This window comes from Acipenser ruthenus, chromosome 11, assembly GCF_902713425.1.
Source record: "Acipenser ruthenus chromosome 11, fAciRut3.2 maternal haplotype, whole genome shotgun sequence".
Taxonomy (NCBI): Eukaryota; Metazoa; Chordata; class Actinopteri; order Acipenseriformes; family Acipenseridae; genus Acipenser; species Acipenser ruthenus.
The window spans coordinates 10,835,742-10,855,318 of record NC_081199.1 but is presented as its reverse complement, the minus strand read 5'-3'; the positions used below and the strand labels follow the sequence as shown (position 1 = coordinate 10,855,318).

Sequence of the window (19,577 nt, the reverse complement as noted above, 5' to 3'; positions counted from 1 at the left end):
CTATGGCACAATGTTCGGCTAATAATTTCAGAACAAGTGTATGTTATTCACCAGCAGTAAACACAACACTTATTAAAAGACCAGCACGTGCACATGCTATCTCTTACCGGAGAGAAATTATTTTGAAAGAAATGCTGTACATTTCTTTCAAAATAATTTCTTAACGTGAAAAGGTCATCCCATGAAAATATGAATTGATCCTGTTCCCACCATACCGTTTTTGGTGAAAAACACACGTTCCCACAATGCAGTCAGAGCTTTACAGTCGTGTGCCAGCCGTTAACGTTCCTGTCCCTCTGTACCAGGGAGTGCATATAGTCTTGACTAATGTTGGTTTCAGTTAGCACGTGACTTGAGTTTCTGCTGTTCCATAATGACTACGACTGGAGCTAATACAGCTTGTCCAAACAGCATGACAGTTAAAGGGGCATCAAATGTATATACTTAAGAATGTCCTTTAAAGATTACATTTCAAAGGACAGGTACTACATTGGAACCAATTGTAGATGGATGTGTTTTTAAAGTAATTGTGACTATGACTGCCTCAGATCTCTGTGACCAAAGCCAAGCTTGAACCCACATTCTTTTCTGCACTGCCCTTTCCATTCATATATGTAAAGTTTTCTGTTTCATTAGTCAATGATATTAAACCTAATTGCATGTCAGGACTTTCTAATGTTAAGTAAATTATTATGATAGACGCCTGGCAGATCCATCACCACAAAAATATTGGGCTTGCCATGAGTCAGCTATTGATGACTTACCAGTGTAGCAAACATTATGGAATGGTTTTCTGTGGTCTGAAACCATAACCTTTAGTCCTGGACCTCGTACTCTAACCACTACACTGTAACTGCATGGAATTGTAGGACTGAAAACTAATTTAGAAAGAAGCGAAAATCATCTAACACAAACTATTTCTGAGAAAGAACACCATTATACCTCCCATCGTGACAATGCACTAGAGCACATTATGTTTCTTATTGTAGTTTCACACTGGGAAGCAGACTGCTTTACAGAATCAAAATGAAATTGTAATTAATGGATTTCTAGTGCCTGCAATAGTTTTTACATACTGTGGAAGCTTAACACCTTCCAACAACCCTCTGAGTTTCCAATCACATTTCAGTCTTACAAAATCTTCTGCAAGTACAGCAACAGCAGGTGCTTTTGTGCCTCACATTGTAGGAAGCAGGTTTTAAAATGGAGGAAGATTGTGTCCTTACAGCTGAAGACTACCTTTGAAAAATGTAAACTAACTGGATTATCAACCATGTCTGATTTCTGATTAAACAATATAGTAAGCACACACCATATTTAAGTGTAAAATTTAGCATTGTTGCAGCTTTAAGAATCATCAGCACTTTCCATGACATGTTTACAGAGGCTTATTAAAAGATCTTTCTGCATGTCTGGCTGCTGTGTTGCTGTGTTTAGGGTACAGGGAGTGTGTGAAGAACGCTTACCCCGGCACCCTGCTTCCAGTCTGTCGATCCTGTCTAAACCCCTCCAAAGCAATAGCACCAGGAACATAGTCCCAGGTTGGACCCCAGCCAGACTCTTCCGCAACATTTACTGTGTAATATTGATAGACAATAGACAATGGAAATGTTTACACCACTCCATTTGTAAATAAATGCATTTCTTACATGAAAAACATGTTGTTTTCATTTTATTACATCCAGAATCTGGCCTTATTCTCATTGAAATGGAACGGTTTAAATTTTCATGTAAAAGCCCGGTCTCCAGTATGGAGTCATGCTGTTGAAGACTGGATGCACTGGGATTTCCAACAGGCCAGTTTAACAAGTAAGCCACTGCCTTCTAGCCCACAGCTCTGTGGCTTCAGACTATGTTTTCTCAAATCCTTCATGTCTAACCATTGGAGCACATTGTCCTCAGCATTAACCACTAGTCCAAGCTGCCTCCTACACAAAACATACAACCCCAAAATCAATAACGAACGTGGCTGTGACAGAACTCAAGTTGCTCACAGTTCATCTCAGCTGGAACCCCTCTTTGTTTTACTGCCACTGCTCTCAGGATGTAGAGCTGCTGGAGTGTCTGTGCTGTGTGGAGGAGATGCAGGTTCCAGCAGGCACCATCCTGTAGCAGCCCTCATGATGGGATCATGCCCTTGTTCCTCTTCCTGTCTGCCATGGCCTGGCGGTTGTGATTGGCCCGGCCGCTCTTGTTGGCCTCCTTCTTGCGGCGCTCCTGCACGGTCTCCTTGCTCTGGCCCCGCCCCTTTGCTGCACCCACAGCACTTCCTGGTGTGTCAGCTTTGAATCTGAACAAACACGAGGACAGAGGACTCATACAAGGAATATATGAAACAAAAGAAACAGATTCATCCCCTCTGCCAACGTGTGCAGAACAGAGAGTATCCCTTTTACACGTTTCAATTCTTGTGTTGTGTGCTGCTCCAGCCATTCTGACAGTGATGGCAATGAGGGCAGCACTATAAGCCCTGGGGTATGAAGATTTTGCATACAGATTTACTGGAGGCCCAGGTGAGTATAAGAGGTGGTAAGTATTTACAGAGAGTGCTTCCAGTGCTCTACATGGCGATCGAGTTGAATTTGGCCACCTTAAATTTCATGGCAATCTGGAGATGATTTTAGTCTGCAGTGTTATCATGAACACGTCTTGTTGGAGTTTAAAGCAAGTTTTGCCTGAGCCCCGTATCAAGGTACTTGCTAATGTAAATGTATCAAGGTAAATATAGCAATTTATATTTTATGTCATGTGACTCTTTTTTATCACTAGAATTAATCTGTGGATTTCTTTTATAACATAGTAGTCTGTCATAAAAAATGTGTGCTTACGTATTTATTTAAATATGGTTGTAATTAAGGGTTAGCAGCCATTGCGGTTCTAGTGGCAGTAGAGGGGGGGGAAGGGTTTTGCAATAAGTGCTGTTCCTCACCCTCTCCTGTTGTAGTTGGCAGCTCTCCGTGCCTCAGCGCGCTCCCTCAGCACTGCAGGGTCCTGAACAAACTGGTCCCTCATAACTGCATTGTCCTGCAGGGAAACACATTTATTTTTAAACTGAGAAAGTCAATGTTTGTGTATATTTCTGGATAACAGTATTTGGGTTTTTCTGTATTAAGAATAACTTTGCAGTGAAATAATTTTTTAAAAAGCAGTATAGTAGGACAAAGCTTACCGACCTATGGAATTTGGAACAAGCACGAAAGCATTTCAAAATGATAACTTTCAGGTGTTTCACTTTCAAGATGTTTTTTTTTTCATTTTGGGGATATAATCTGGTTTAATTTTTTTAACTGAAATACTAACTATAAAACAGATCCTGGGAAATAAGTCCTATTACCTGCAACACTAGAAGGACGTGAACTATTGACAGAAAAATTAACCTATGAATATATTGCACTAGATAAACCTCAGAGGTTGACATTGGATTTTAAAGCCTTGGGGTTATAATCTGTACGAGTTAAACTTCAGTAAAACTTAGCAGAGCTATTGGTAGCTCGACTAAGTTAATGGCTCACGCAGCCTACAGCCTTTGTTGGTATGGGTGTAAAAAAAAGAGATTTACAATTTCATTTTGTAAGGCAGTCTGCCTCCCAGTGTGACACTACAATAAGAAACCTAACCTGCTCTAGTGTATTGTTCTGTGCTATCTCTTCACATGCAGGTCGTGTAGTCCAGACCTCTGCAGCAATGCAGTGCACATTCTCCTATCTATGAAAAGTAAATCTGTACCTTCTCCTCTTCCTCCTCTTCGTAATCCCTCTCTTCCTTCAGCTCCTCCTCTTCCCTCCCGTCACGCAGGACCCGCGGGGTGGTGAAGGGCCTGTGGGGGGCAGTACTGAGCAGTGAGACAGCCGTGAGGGCTACAGGATGCCTAGTCCTAGTAATTAAGCTTGATATAGCAGACTGTTCTAGCAGGAGTGGAGTACTGAAAAGCCACAAGCAGAAAAGCATAATCTATGTTTGTAAGTGTTCAGTGGCTCTCTAATCAAGTTGAGGGTGTAATTCTCGCACTTTTTGTAATGTAGGGTCCTGATTAGAAGTCATTTAATCTAATTAAAAAAAGACAAAAGCTGCTATTAACGTATTTAATCTGTTTATACAGTTTAGAATGAGATAGTTACTGCTGAAAAGGTTTCAATGTGGACGTGGCTCACATTTTAAAGTCAAGCCTACATAACATCAACAACAACAAAAAAAACACACTCTTGTTATAAATGTTGCCTAACAGGTATTAAACATTAAACACTGCCCTACAGGAAAGATGCACACACTGCGTAAACACAACAATAGGTGAATACTTTTTGTACTCAATGCTTCTATGCTGCATGACATTATGACTGAAAATATGGGCGATGCTTCTGGCAGTTTGAGTTCTTGTAAAAGAAAAAAAATTCAAGAATGTTTAGCTTAAGACTATGACTATTCTTGAACAGTATATATAATCTATAGAATCCACCTTGTTTTATCTACTTATTCCACTCAACTCTTATTCTTTCTAGATTGGATTATGGTAACTCTCTCCTCGCTGGTCTCCCTGCTTCGGCTATTCACCCTCTTCAACTTATTCAAAATTCTACCAGACGAGCGGCATTCTCCCAACCCCGCTACTCTCATGCTACCCCTCTGCTTCGCACTCTCCACTGGCTACCTATCTTGCTTTGCATCCAAATTAAGACACTTGCTCTTGCACATCGCTCTGTTCGTCATATTGCCTCTTCCTATCTCCAATCCCTCGTGTCTCCTTATATTCCCTCTCGCCCTTTCTGTTTATCCTCTACTGGCCGACTTGTTATGCCTTCTCTTCACTCTCCTTCCTCCCGTGCTTGCTCCTTCTCTTCCCTTGTCCCCCTGTGGTGGAACCAGCTACCGGTTACCCTCAGGACTGTTCAGTCTTTCACTGCTTTTCACTGTCTTCTCAAAACCCACTTATTCAATCTTTATTTGTAAATTCCTATTTATATATATTTATATATATTTTCGTTTTTTTTTTTTTTATTTATAATTATTTTGTATATATTGTATATATGTGTTTGTTTTACATTTTTATTGCCTGTAATTGACATACTTTTATATTTTGTTTAATTTTCTGCAAGTCGCTTTGGATAAAAGCGTTTGCTAAATATATATATATATATATATATATATATATATATATATATATATATATATATATTATACTACATACTAGTTGAATGTAGTATATGCAGAACCTGTAGAATCACTGGGCAGTGGAATGCACTGCCCCCGTTGAAGCTGTTTGAACCCACCTTCGGGCCAGCAGCTCGCTGCCCTCGTCCAGGTCGTTTGCTCCCACCTGGCCGCCATCGTACGTGTCATCATACTCATCATCGTAGTCTTCACTGTAGAACGCAGCTCCGCCCTCCTCCCCCTCCCCCACGGGCACCTCCTCCATCACCACCTCGTAGGCTCGATAGCGCCCCCTCTACTCTTCCACGTGCTGCTTGTTATTCACCAGGGCGCGGGCACTCTCCCCCTGCCTGCAGACAAACACTAAACAATGTGGAAGGGGCCGGGATGATGCATCGTTTAAGACATTAACAAAATGTTTATCGATGAGTGGCTTTTTATACACTGACTTAGGTGGTACAGCCCAGCCCTCCCCTTCTCATAGCTAGGGTGGTACAGCCCAGCCTCTCCCTCGCTCTCACCTCCTGCCCTTCCAGATGCGTGATGTGTCCAGGACGTCACGGGTGAACACGTCAAACTCGTCATCGTCAAACACGTTGGATCTGGACTTCAGCACTTCTGGCAGCTGCTCCTTCACAGGTCTGAAGGGTGGGAATCAGTAGACACCTCAAAAGTTAATTGTGAAATACCAGAAACCCATTTTAACACTGCACTATACAGACAGAATGCTTAGTTAAAATTATTTTGCCACTTGTGAAGAGGGGACGATTATTGGAACATATTTGCAGTGGACTATTATCTGTTCAGGGATACCACTATATTTACTGTAGTAATAAAGCTGTAAACCAGGCAACAAAAGTAAATACGGTAATTACAAATGGGTTTTCCCTATTCATTATTGTGACAGAGCCATACAAGCCTGAAATTACAAATTCACAGCCAGTTCAGCCAGGGTTGGGATAAATGCACCTGTAAAGAAAAGTTGACTGCCAGCTGCCCTGCTGTGTGTCTGTGAATGTCTGGGTGTGACTGTGAATCTGTATATCTGTGTGAGTCTGTGTATGTCTGTGTATCACCTGGGCAGGCTGTGGTCCAGTTTCTCCAGCCTGGGGGACAGCTTGCCCTCCAGGATGTTGTTGATGACGCGCTCCGAGTTGTTGCCGTACTCCTGCAGGCAGGCCATGATGAAGCCCTCCCCCAGGTCAGGGAGCAGGTCTCGTACCTGGAACACCAGGGACTCCAGCTCCCCAGCGCTCAGTGCACACCCCGGGGCCCCCGGATCCTGCAATACAGCACAGAGCAATCAACACTGCAGCACAGCTCACTCAATACAATACAATTAATACAGCATAGCTCAGTCAATACAATACCACCAATACAGCACAGCTCACTCAATACAATACCATCAATACAGCACAGCTCAGTCAATACAATACCATCAATACAGCACAGCTCACTCAATACAATACCATCAATACAGCACAGCTCACTCAATACAATACCATCAATACAGCACAGCTCAATCAATACAATACCATCAATACAGCACAGCTCATTCAATACAATACCATCAATACAGCACAGCTCATTCAATACAATATCATCAATACAGCACAGCTCATTCAATACAATACCATCAATACAGCACAGCTCAATCAATACAATACCATCAATACAGCACAGCTCATTCAATACAATACCATCAATACAGCACAGCTCATTCAATACAATACCACCAATACAGCACAGCTCATTCAATACAATACCATCAATACAGCACAGCTCACTCAATACAATACCATCAATACAGCATAGAACAGCAGTCAATTCCACACATCACCCAGCATAGCTCAGCAACACCCACTTGATATAACTGGTAGTTCAACGAAACACAAGAATTAGGCCAGCCATAACCTAATCCCTTATTAATACTAATCTTAGACTACCTAACATTATCTTATGTAAGGTAGCCTAAGGGTCAGGGTCTGTGAAACCAGCCCATAGCCTATTTATGGACACCTGCCTATTCTAGTAAACCCTAGAACAAATTTCAATCTTGACTGCTTTAAAATTCACCCCTGGCAACTTTCTGCCCAGTTGTCAAAATGCACTACCAAGCCCCCTATACCTGGTACAATTACAATACTAATACAACAGTAAATTGTATATTTAAATGTAAAGAGGTTGTATTGTAATCATTTATGGAGGTTTCCCTTCTCCATAGCACTCCCTGTATAAGTCACAGTAACTGCTTTATGGTTAACAGCATCATTATTCATGGAGCTGAATTGCACATCATTCCTGAAAGATGGGATCAGGTGGCAATTTTAGAATGGATGTTGGTTTAGACTATCACTGTCTACTACAATGCAACCACAAACTATCCAGTCCTTGATCTTTCTGTTCTTCCATAACAAAGAATGGCAACAACTGTGCTAGTCCCAGAACACAAAGCGCAGAAGACGCTGTCCTAAAACACTCACGTAATCCTCACTGTAGAATTCCTGCTGGGCTCCAGTCCCGCCCGTGGCTCCCCGAGGCCCCTCTCTCTCTGAGCGCGCCTCGCTGCTCAGCTCTGAAGCCGGGGTTGAGCGGACAGGAGACAGGCTGTGCTTCTTCCTCAATCCACAGTCAATCCCCTGCAGGATGTACGAGGCCCTGGTTTCATCTCTGAGGGTACAGGGTTAAAGCTTTTCCAGTAGAAAGAGGTGAAAGAAGTAGAAAGCAGGGGGGATAATGGTTTCAAATGTAAACCTTAGCTAAGTGGTAAATGCTTAGAGCTTTACTCCAGAGACCACTTGCTAACTTTTTATGTCTAATCACACGGTCTTCAAATATGTGCAAATGACTTAAATGAGTTACACATCTAACAAGAACGGTGGTACCCCAAATTACTGTCCATTTACAAGGAAATTTAAAACGACTGGGGGCTGTACATTTACTGTCCAAAAGCTGTGCCCCGCCCCCTGGCTGCTGGGAAAAGGACACCCCCCCATCTCACTGTCACCGTCCACCTTCAAATGCGACTCATGTTGCACAGTGTGTACTGGCTATTGAGAAGACAGTATCATATCAGCAGATCAAAGATACAGGAGTGGGGAAGCCTGCTGTAACAAGCTGACATCATCCGCTACAGGAAACTGCTCGTCATAGTCCGCAAGGAATCTTAAAAAAGAGAGGAGAGAGAGAGAGAGAGAGAAAGAGAGAGAGAGTGAGTGTGTGTAAGGTAGGGGGCTGTGCACATTACTGAACAAAGCATATTTACTAGATGCGCTATTCTATTGAGCTTCTTGTACATTTGTATCTCCCGCAAGGGCTGGGTGTTCCAAAGCGTATTTATGTTTCCTGTTCAATGTAACAGTTACGGCACAATAACTGTTTTGCCAAATTCAAACCCCAGAGCATCCACAACAGTATGAGTATGTAGGTGATTTCAAATCATATAATCGTATCATTTTCTGTACAATTCCCAGCTCCTTGGATAATGTATACACAGACAGCAGAGGTGAAAGTGCAGAGTGCTGTTCGTGGAACAAGAGAGCGAGCTCCTGATCGGAGCAATTGCTGTGCTATGCAGGTAAATGAAGACAACGCAGGTAGCCATTATACTGCTTCTTTGGACTAATATCCCACGTGCTCTGTGTGTGTGTGAATCAATATTCTAGAAAATGACAGACACCAGCAGGACCATAACATTCCCTGTTCCCCGCTGCCTTTTGTATTTGTTACCTTGATTGAATAATACTATACTAACAAACTCACACATGCTCCCCTAACGAGGATGCTTAATACTATCTTAACAAAAACTGTATTGAAAGCCTGTCACCTCTTGCTGCAATACCCAAGACATTTCTTGATTGGCCGCTGTATTTATTAGGGTCCCCCCCACCCCCCGGTGGTCACTGACCAATCATTTTGTTCAGAAGCATTCCATTCCCTTTTCCAAACAGCACACACAGGTCCAGGATCTTGGGGATGTCGAACAGGAAGTTATTGTAAATAATCTCTCCAAATACAGCAGGAGAGAGGAAATGTTCCTGAAAAAAAACAAGAAAGAAACGAACGCTTTGACAGCCGCTACTGTTTGCTGTCACGCCAGAGGGAAATCTGGGAGAGAGAATGGATAGGAGCAATAAAAAATAAAAGAAAACCCCTGAAGTCATGCTTGTTCCTGCAAAAAAAAGCTAAAGAAATAAAATAAAAAAAAATCCTGGATCTAATCTGATTTGTAGGACTAGGATGCAACAAGCTCATTTGTTTTTAATTAAACAAATTCGTTTCAGTATCTCGTCAGTAACGAGGGATTTACTGACGTGTATCATTTCAGTGGTAAAGTATTTACAGTATTTTTTTTTATGACCAATTATAGAAAGGCAGCGTGTCCCAGCTGGGGCATACTAGGCTGCAATTACATTCTTACACTGTTTAAAAGGGTCTTTCATCTACTGTCACAGGCACATGTGTGTACAGTATTGTAGCTCTGAGGGCATGATTACTACTCTCTCTCGACAATTAACAAACTACAGTATTCCAAAATGAAATCAAAATACAGATTTATCGAATGGCACAGAAGCAGAGATTCAGAGCACAGGGTAGTGAATTGTAGGACTTTAGATCCCCTACCAATACATCAGCATTGTTATATTACAGATCATAACAGTCATCTGCCATCGTAGGCACTACTTAGAGAACTACCAGTACTCTTAGCCAAGCATACAGTAATTACATCTGATTAAATTATAATTTTTGCCATCACTTTTCCTTATTGACTGTGGTGGATGTATACGTCTTCCCTTAACTGTATCAGGAGCACATTGCTATGGCTGATACAATAAATGTGTGTGAGGCTCAGCCAAACAGAGCAAAGACTGATGAGAAAGATTGTTCTGTTGTTTTTTACTCCAAGCAAACTTTATTGAGGGCACAAACATTACAAAAGAGCAAATCACAAGGTAAAGCGGCAGGAGACTAATGCATGCAAACTGATAATCAATGCTTTGAGATCAATTTTCTAATCTCTCGTTAGCATTGGGGTTAGCATTAGCAACATATCTTCGTATTGCCAAATAAAAGTAAAAATAAATAAGCAATACAACATAAGGGGACCAGTGATAATACTGGCAATGCTAACACGCAGGGTTGGATTAAGGCTTAATCAACCTTGATTTTCAGTTCCAAACCCCAGGTAAATATAAAAATGAAGTAGAATCCGTATGCATTGAAATTGACATTGTAAAGAACTGAAAACAGAACAAACAAAAGGGCTTTCAGTTCTGAGAGGAACTGCTTTCCAGCATAGAAACAAAGAATGCTTGGTTTTCTAACATTAAACATGCTCTTAACACAGATAAAATACAAGCTACACTTAACTTTTGACATAACTTGATTTCATAGCATCCATTCAAAATATCTTGCAGCAACCAATAATACATTTTGATCTTACACTGATGGCAAAAACACGATTGAACCTAATTAGCCATTGAAAAGCATACCTGTCAATATTTGCAGTTAAGGAAATTATCCTCTAAAGTATACAAAAACATAGTTTTGTATGATTCAGAAAAACTAAAGACGGAAAGTATGCCTACCTCTGGCAGTGGCAAATGTACAAGATGCACATTATGTGCAGTTGTAATTTGTTTTAATTAAATCACAAAAACCGAGTTGTTACATTAATAATATAATTGATCTTCTCTCTCTTTAGCCCATCTGAAGTGTTCGCATGACAACAGTGTGTTACCATAACAGGCTAAATTGTACAAATGAATTTCTAGACAAGTCCACACAACCGACCAGACAGGCACAGAGACGCACTCACACACAGACACACTCACACACCATACCCTGGACTCCTTGTGAGTAGCCATCCTGAGAAAGGTCATGAAGACACAGCGATGGAGGTGCCTCTGCATGTCGCTGACCCTGGGTGATGTGGCCAGGTTACAGTCCAGTCCCCGGGGAGCCAGTCGCAGGTATGAGTCCAGGCATTGCTGCAGAGACACATCGAACACCACCTGCAGCACAAACAGCAGGATGAACCCACGGGCTCCCCGTCATCAATATCTAATCACTTCCTGTACTCCCCGTCTCATTGCATGAAGTGAATACGTTAGAAAGCAGCATCAGAACAAATAAGCTAAGATCCTACAGATCTTCAGCACAAGAAATCAGGGCCAGTGATAACGTTAAAATACAAATAAGAGGTAATAAAAAAAGATTGTAAAGCCTCTGATATTAATCTTTTTAGAATAAACCATTTTCCAATACATACAGGCCAAATAAAGATGGTAAAACAGACCAGGTATAACAATGTACAACAGAAAAATGAATTCTGATTGCTAAGCCTTACACATTGCTCCAGGGCAATGTTTGCGCCACTTTTTACTAGGTGGAATTGAATACTGTTAATTTTCCCACAACTTGTAAGAAACAACTCAGATATATAGTGGGTAGAACCATTTGAAAACACAATTAGCTGTATATATAAAGTCAAGCCAGCAAACATGGTACTAGCTGAAAAGTACACTGAGGATGGCACTGTTTGTATGGATATTGAAATATTTGTCCATTCACTATTTAAAAGATATCGCTCTGACCTGGCACCAGAATTTATCGTGTGGAAGAGCCAGCAGCCAGTCCAAGTCTTCTGCAATGAACTGGGCCTGCTCCAGGTACTCCTCCACCTGTGCTGGGGAGCCCTCTAGTGTTGGGGGTCTGTACGTCACAAAGCAGCGCTCCTCCATCCTCTCAGGGTGCTGAAACAGCAGATCACAGCGTTCGTGTGACACAAGAGCTTGAGTTGAAGCACTACATAATACTTGAGAAAATCTCATTGCCCTGTGTGGTGTGACGCTGCAGGTACTAGTAAAACATAAAAAAGCCCTTAATGTAATTGGAATTATACAGAAACTCGTCTTACACAGAATAGTTAGCGGGATTAGGTGTGTAAGAGGGATATAAGAGAAGGCGGGTTGCACTGTACACAGTGTATCACAGCTGCTAATCCTAACAAGTTAGAATAGTGAGTGGAACCACCATGATTCTATATAGGACTAAACTTCAAGGTAAAGCAAGAAATGAAAGATTGTATGACAAAAAAAAAAAATTAAAAGATATTGGGCCATAATCTAACGTGGAATGTAATATCAGACAGATCAAACCATTTGTAAACATGAAGTAATGCATTTGTGAAAAAATCAGCATTTTTGAAAATTATTGAAAGAAAAAAAAAAAAGAAAAAAAATCACAGGACAATCACAGAGGTGTTGTGTGTGTGGAGGGTAGACACTGTGTTGCAGTCCTGACTCACCAGTGCTGACAGTGTGCGCTCCCTCCCTGTGCACCCATCCCTCTCCGTCACCTGCAGCTCATCCAGTGGAGCTTTCTGCACGGCCGCCTCTGCCTGTGCCTGCAGAGGAGAGTAAAAAGAAGCACTGAAGAGGTTGTTTTCCTCCTTTTTTCAATGGAGTCCCCCTGTCCTTCCTGTTTAGAGATGTGTGCCTTATTGAAAAATTGAATCCATTTTAGACAATTGCAACAAACTTGTGAGTCCTTAGATCTGTACTAAGGCGAGTACAAGCTAGTACAGTACCATCTGCAGGTCATCTCCAGCTCCATATTAGCTGATCAGCTGAGCCTCAGCTTTAGTACAGACCTCAGGGTTAAACTGACCCTTCTATTTCATGTATGGGAAATGGCAGTGTGTGGGCAGGGACAGCACAGCAAGAGAAGTGATGCATTCTGGTACTGCACATTTCAACTAGAATTTTAAAGGTCTATTACTTTAGGTGTTTTCTTTAATTTTTCTTCATTCTATAATGTATAATTACAATTCAAGTGAAAACAATAGGTGCTTTTTACAGTATGATTTCAAATAAAACATATTTTAAAAGATGATGTTAAATCACCCTTTCAGCACTGAAGAAAGTGAGATATAACAAGGTGTCAATTGCATGTCTATAACACTCAAAATGAAGATATTCAGTATCTGAGTGAATAGTTGTTGATGACAACAGTTAGCAGAAATGTTTTTTTTTTTTTTTTTAAGTATCAGCAGTTATAATGGACGGAATTGAAATGACGTCAATGTATTATTAGTTGTTTATTTAGCAGACGCCTTTATCCAAGGCGGACTTACAGAGACTAGGGTGTGTAAACTATGTATCAGCTGCAGAGTCACTTACATCTCACCCGAAAGACGGAGCACAAGGAGGTTAAGTGACTTGCTCAGGGTCACACAATGTGTCAGTCAGTGGCTGAGCCGGGATTGAACCAGGGACCTCCTGGACCACACAGCCTCCTATTTGTGTTCAGAATTATGTTTAACGTGATAACCGCTTTGCTTAATATGTTCAAAACACACATTCAGGGGGTGCATTAATATGAATAACATGTTAATACAAATCTTAATCTAAAGAATTACTGAACGAAATATCTTGCTTTACAATGCTCTACGGCGCAGACGACTAATAGGTTGTGTTCGTTGCAATTGAGAACAACTTAAAACCTAACCTGCAGACTATGGAGGCACTCGATTCGTTACGATTGAAACTACCCTGGAGTCAGTGCTGTCCTCCGCACAACCACGGGATCATCCCCCGTTAGTGCGCTACTTTAGTTTGTACTACTGACCTTTTAAAACACAACTTGTTATTTAATGAGAGATGGAAGAAATCGCACTGCTTCAAGTTCAACTACAGTAAAAAGGATTGGAAAATATACAGTAAGCTTACTGCCAAGTCTGCCATTTGGTTACAATCTTAACGTTAACAAAATATCAGTTGATCAGAGGAAATATGAAGACGCCAGCCCCTGGACTGGTTTAAAAGAACCCTCCCCTCTTTTTTTTCTAAACATTACCCATGCAGGGCGATGACTAATTCGTTACAGGTAACAATAACATAGTATTTTTTCAAACACATAATTACATTCCAGTGACTTACTATACCACTCCCCATAATGAAGCCTACTTACGTTTTCTGAGACATAAAATTACGTATAATGAATGTCTGTATAAAGTATTACAGAATAGAGTACTCAAATCCTACCAAACTGAAATAAAGAGTTTTACAGTCACCAACAAGACCGGCAAGTCCAGCACAAGTAATATAACGTTTTTGTAAGTGAAATCCTTCTCTCAACAATATATAACCAATGAAGTCAATAAAGAAAACATATCAAGTGGTGTATATCGACCTATTACCTGAATAGAAGAAATAGATTTGTATCCTAGCTCTACTTTCGTAGGAAACTTCCGGCGCTCAATGTAAACGTGTATATTGTTTTGAATGATAGCCCCGCCTCTTACGTGTAAAACGTCATTCCATAGCACCGCCCATTACGTTTTGTTTATAAATCGTAGCCACGCCCATGTGTTTTATTTTACTAAGGAATTGTATTTAATTGATTACAAGCTTCACAGTGTTTTTTTACTTTTTGAAAAAACTTTAACAATTAAATCGAATACACAAAAACAATATTATAAAAATCAAATACCATCAAGTCATCAGAATTCAGAGCCACACAAAGTGAAAATAAATGACAAGACGCTGTCAGCACTGCCGTTGGCATAGCAAAACAGTATTGTGGTCTTGAGCGTTTATATTTAAAATGCATTTACGCTCCTTGCTTATTTTAGTGTGATAAACACTACATTTTACATGTTTTCTCTGTGTTACATTACTTGAGTTCTCCTACATAGTATACAGTGACACGCTGTCAATGTTTATATGGGCAACGAGCTCGCGCCCATATCTGCGTGCTGACGCACACTAGCTTCTCCTACGTCCTGCGTCACGTTCCCCGGGCTCTGTTAGATACGCGGCGATGGTGGCTCAGATCGGGTCTGGGACTAAGTGAAGGAGCGGTGGAGCGGACAATTTATTTATTATTGATTGCTAACTAGTGCACGGAAAGTCGACGGAACACCCAACTGACCGTTCCCCGGAGCTCCCCAAAGGTGAGTTTTTTAGGGTACCTTCTGAGCTCGGTGTATCGGGCTGCGGCCTCCTCCTGCCGCCGGGGGGGTCCGCCCTCCATCTCACAACAACAACAACAACAACAACAACAACAACAACAACAGGAGCCTGTGATAGGAGAGTCCTAGCGAGGATAGCAGCTTACACACAGATAACACTTACCAACGCAACCTGAACGGGGTTCGAGAGGTTACCCTAGGAAAACCAAGAATAATGACACGGAAGACTAGTGCAGAAAAAAACAGAAACGCATTATCACAACATCTAGACTGACATCACACAGAAAGGAAAATTCAGTGTGAAAATATAAGTCTCTAATCAACAACATAGAGACGATGCATGAGGCAGTTATTGGTTGATTTTTTAAGTTGGTGTAGATTGTAGAGATGTCGTTTCGTATTTTGGGAGCTAGAGTAGAATATAAATATGCAGAAATGGTTTTGTAAAAAAAAGACGTGCAACAGGGTGCATCATAGGAAGAGGGTGGACGTTTGTTAGAAAGACGAGGTATGTTTCTTGCATGCACACAAAGGCTAGGTTCAGATAGGTGCATAGTACCATTATTGCACATTCATAATCACTTGTTTGCTTACAGGAATCCCTGGTATTACAAGAATCGTAATAAAGTGCTTTGGTATTTAAAATATGCCAGTGACATGACAGTCGAGACGAATGCACTGTGTATGTACAATACACCCTCGCTATAGCGCCCTTCATTATAACGAAATATATACATTTATTGACAACCGTTTCAATTGGCCAAAATTGGAACTACACGTGGGAATGCAGCACAAACATCTTGGTAGTTGAGTAAAAGGACAGACCTCCCATGTCTGATTGATTATTGTTAGGAGGGTCACCCCTGGCAATGTATTCAGCAATACATTCTGTTTCTGTTTCTGTATCAGTCATGATCAGATTCTTTTGCAGTTTCTGTTATGAGAGACTCCAGATCTGTTCTTTGTAGAGGGCTATTTCAGGTACTCAGTTGGCAGGTGTACATCAACAGTATTTAACAAGAACACAACAACAGCAATCAGCATGCCAGTGGTGCAATGTGCATGAAACAAGGACACGTAATCATTGGTGAATTAATAAGTCCATGCTGGTCATGTTTAGGCGTGCTTGGTTCCGCCTGTAGAGATACTGGTGGTTATGTAATGGTCTGGGCAGCAATAGACTGGAGACCATATTTATTGCTACAATAATAGTTACTACTTCTGTTTCTACACACCTGTTCTTTACTGCTGTGGAAATTCATGTACAGTTAGAAATGAATACAAAAGTACAATAGAAATAATAATAAATATAAACTGATGTGGTAGATAAACTGAGTTACCTGATTGATAGATCTGAAGATGTGTTACTGAGAACAAGGCTTCCACTCTGTTTTGGTTTGAAAGCATTCATTGCTGTTTTGGCCCTTCATAAGGAGGGTGCATTTGTGTGTAAATTACAGTGAGGGTCTGTGCAACTTATTGACACTTTTTTTTTCATATTTTTCAGTAAGATTAGGCTATGGGAGACATGATCTTTGAAATGAGATTGCTAGCATTACGATTCCAAAAGGCATGCTGTCCAGTGAAGGAATATTAAAGGACAGAGACTGTGAAGATTGTGACGTAAGGTATATTTTAATAATCTTAACTGTCTCCGAATCTGTAAATACTCCATTCATTCACTCGCCTGCACTCCCAATCGAAGTTGTCATTTAACTTCATTATGAAGAGAAGGGAAGAAAATCTGCTATTTCATTAGAAGCCTGTATTCAAGTCAAACTACTTTTAAAATAACTTGCCTTATTACAGTATCTATAGCAACATAACAAACACTGTCCCTGTGCACCTCATTACAGGTGCAGTCATCTCATTAATTGTGATCAATAGCAGGAATCCATTAACTATCTCTTTGCTTTCCACAGAAGCCTGATTTACTTCAGTTAAACTGCCATTGTCAGACAAAATTACTAAATAACTGATTTCCTCACTTCTGCTTTTACGAAGCCACTATGGTTTTTAATTTTACTTTGAGGTGGATACTGCTGAAGAATGATACTGTATTGTGGATTGTTTGACGTTCATATGGGGAAACAATACAGTCCTTTGAAAGAAGTATAGATATCCTTGATCTCTGACCTAATATGACTGCCTTATGAGGTTCACATGAATTTACTGCTGTATACAGCTGTATAGGGAACGTACACTTTTAATTATCGTGTTCATGTTTGGTACACAGTTGTATTCTTTAACATTGTCCAGTAAAGATTAGCACTGTCACTGCCACATTGTTTTAAATTATTAACTAATACAGATCTTTCTCCCGTTTCCATTTTACTTCATGTTTACAAACCATTCAGTGAGTTACAGTGTGACATAAGACAGGCGGTGAGGGAAGTTCAAGTGAGGTTTAAGGCGGATGCTGGTACCACACCTTACTGCAGCTTGTGTAGTTGTCCCTTGACTTTCATGAGCATGAAATAAATGATGAATTGTATGTTAACAAAATGATTTCATTTTGTTCAGTTAAAATACTCTATTCAAACATGTAAAGCTAGAAGGAGATTTATCTTGTGTGTGAGGATATGTGGAGTTGTCAGCTGAGTTGCTGGTGAGCTGTAAGAGGCCTGACGTAATTGGAGAATTTTCATTAATTAGAATTCCCTTTCAAAAAGGAAAGGAGCAAATAGACTAGCAGTGAATGAACTTGCCATCAATTACTCTTCTCAACCTGTTAGAACACAGCAAGTGGTGCTCTTAGAGTCCCAAATATAGGCTGAGGCAGCCCCCCTAATACCGGACTGGTTTTTATTGTGGCTGTCTCTTAAGTGAAGGCCCTTGAATAACACAAAAGAATTCTGTTACTTCATCACATTCAGAGATCTCGAGTACTTCGGAAATCCAACTGTGTGAAAAGAGAATTTCAGACTATGTGGACGTCCTTAGAGATTTGTTTGCTGGATTAATAGCTGCAGACTGGGTAATCGGTTGTTTCTTATGGATTGGAATCCCACTTAAATCTCTACCATTGCTAAGTGTGAGAGTCACCCTAGACTAGTTTTCCCAGTCCCATACTGCAACGTGTTATATCGTGGGTGTCGGGGTCCAATATAAATCTGCTACATATCGAGGACCGCGATATAGTGAGAGACCCATAGAAAAACAAATAGGTTCACAAACACTGTACAACCACTCCTTCGTTTTATCGGGGGCATCAGGGTCCAATATAAATCTTCTACGCAACCTGCTTTTCCTCATTTTCTGTATAAAAAGCAGCACACCATTTTAATTCGTACTGCAGAGGGTAATTGCTTCTCTTCAAGTTAAAGTCTCCAATTAATGAATCTTCCTCTCCTTTCTCAAATGCACAAACCCGCTGCATTGAAAGAATCCATTCCCAACATAGGAGGCTTGTTGCTAGGGAGCTGACGTCACCGCCCTGTGACTTTTGCTAGTGCATTGCTGCCACAAGTGAACATCTCGTTGGCTAAAATACAACCGCTTCAGCAAGTAGATGTTTAATTTGCTTTGTGTTATTGTGCAATGCGTGTGTATATGATAACAGTACTATATTAATGCTTTGTTTTGTTTTGTATATTTTTGTTTGTAGTGTGCAGTGATTCTAAGTGAAATTGCCTATGTATATCGCAGCTGAGGTATGTGCAGTTAGACTGTAAAAATGGGGAGCCAACTCCAGGACCGTGATATAGCGAGGGGCGATATAAAGAGGGGTGGGTGTATATATTTCACTCTTGTACGTCAAGGTTTATATTTTCAGAATGTATATTATGTTTGTGGGTACATTTTAAAAAAATTAAAAAAAATAAACTTTAGTACCAATGTGTGTGTGATTTATGATTGAATGTTCAAAGTCATCGATGGCTGGAGTTATCTGATAGCTCGGTTTCTTGGCTTTATTTTGGGGTGTGGGGTTATTGGACTGCTTTTAACTGATTTGTTATATTGGCTGAACAGTGTTGATTATCAGTACACCAGAATATGAGCAGGGATGCCCTAAAATACTATGACTATATACAGTATGAACTATTTTACAGACTTGCATATGATACACTGTCTTGGATTTGAACAAAACTGGGTCATTGCGTGGGTTCAGTGAGAATAGCAAATTGCAGGCCTGTATCACACTGTCATAGGGGGTGTAGGTTGTCCACAGACAGACAGACGGACAGACACAGGCGCAGCAGAAGGCCTTTACATGACTGAAGGGATGTTTAGCCTATCTGTCAATAATCTGTGTGGAGTTTTGTGCACGCCCACCTCATCACTAAGGTGTGAATTTGCACATGCTTTGGGTCAGGAAAACTTTGTCGGAGTAAGAAACATTGCACAGCCATGTTCGATGGGGATAGTTTGTTTGCAATTTCCGACGAGAGATGCTTAAAATAGTTTGCATCCTAAAATTGCATATACAAGCCTAAATAAGTTATTCAAAGTAATG

The 19,577-nt window shown here is 40.7% G+C and overlaps 1 protein-coding gene and 1 pseudogene across 5 annotated transcripts in view; one reads left to right on the top strand and one right to left on the bottom strand.

Moving 5' to 3' along the window:
- Positions 1–1,655: 1,655 nt before the first annotated feature.
- LOC117427052 (activating signal cointegrator 1 complex subunit 2-like) lies at positions 1,656–15,183 on the bottom strand (annotated as a pseudogene).
- LOC117426902 (myotubularin-related protein 3-like) overlaps positions 14,891–19,577 on the top strand; it is a 47,411-nt gene continuing 42,724 nt past the window's right edge. For 3 of the 5 annotated variants that reach the window (XM_059033340.1, XM_059033341.1, XM_059033337.1), the window contains exon 1: positions 14,891–15,103. The gene's annotated coding sequence lies outside the window, so the exon portion shown is untranslated. Of the gene's footprint in view, positions 15,104–16,628; positions 16,750–19,577 lie in introns of all 5 variants that reach the window. The other 2 variants (XM_059033339.1, XM_059033338.1) reach the window with 2 other exon arrangements.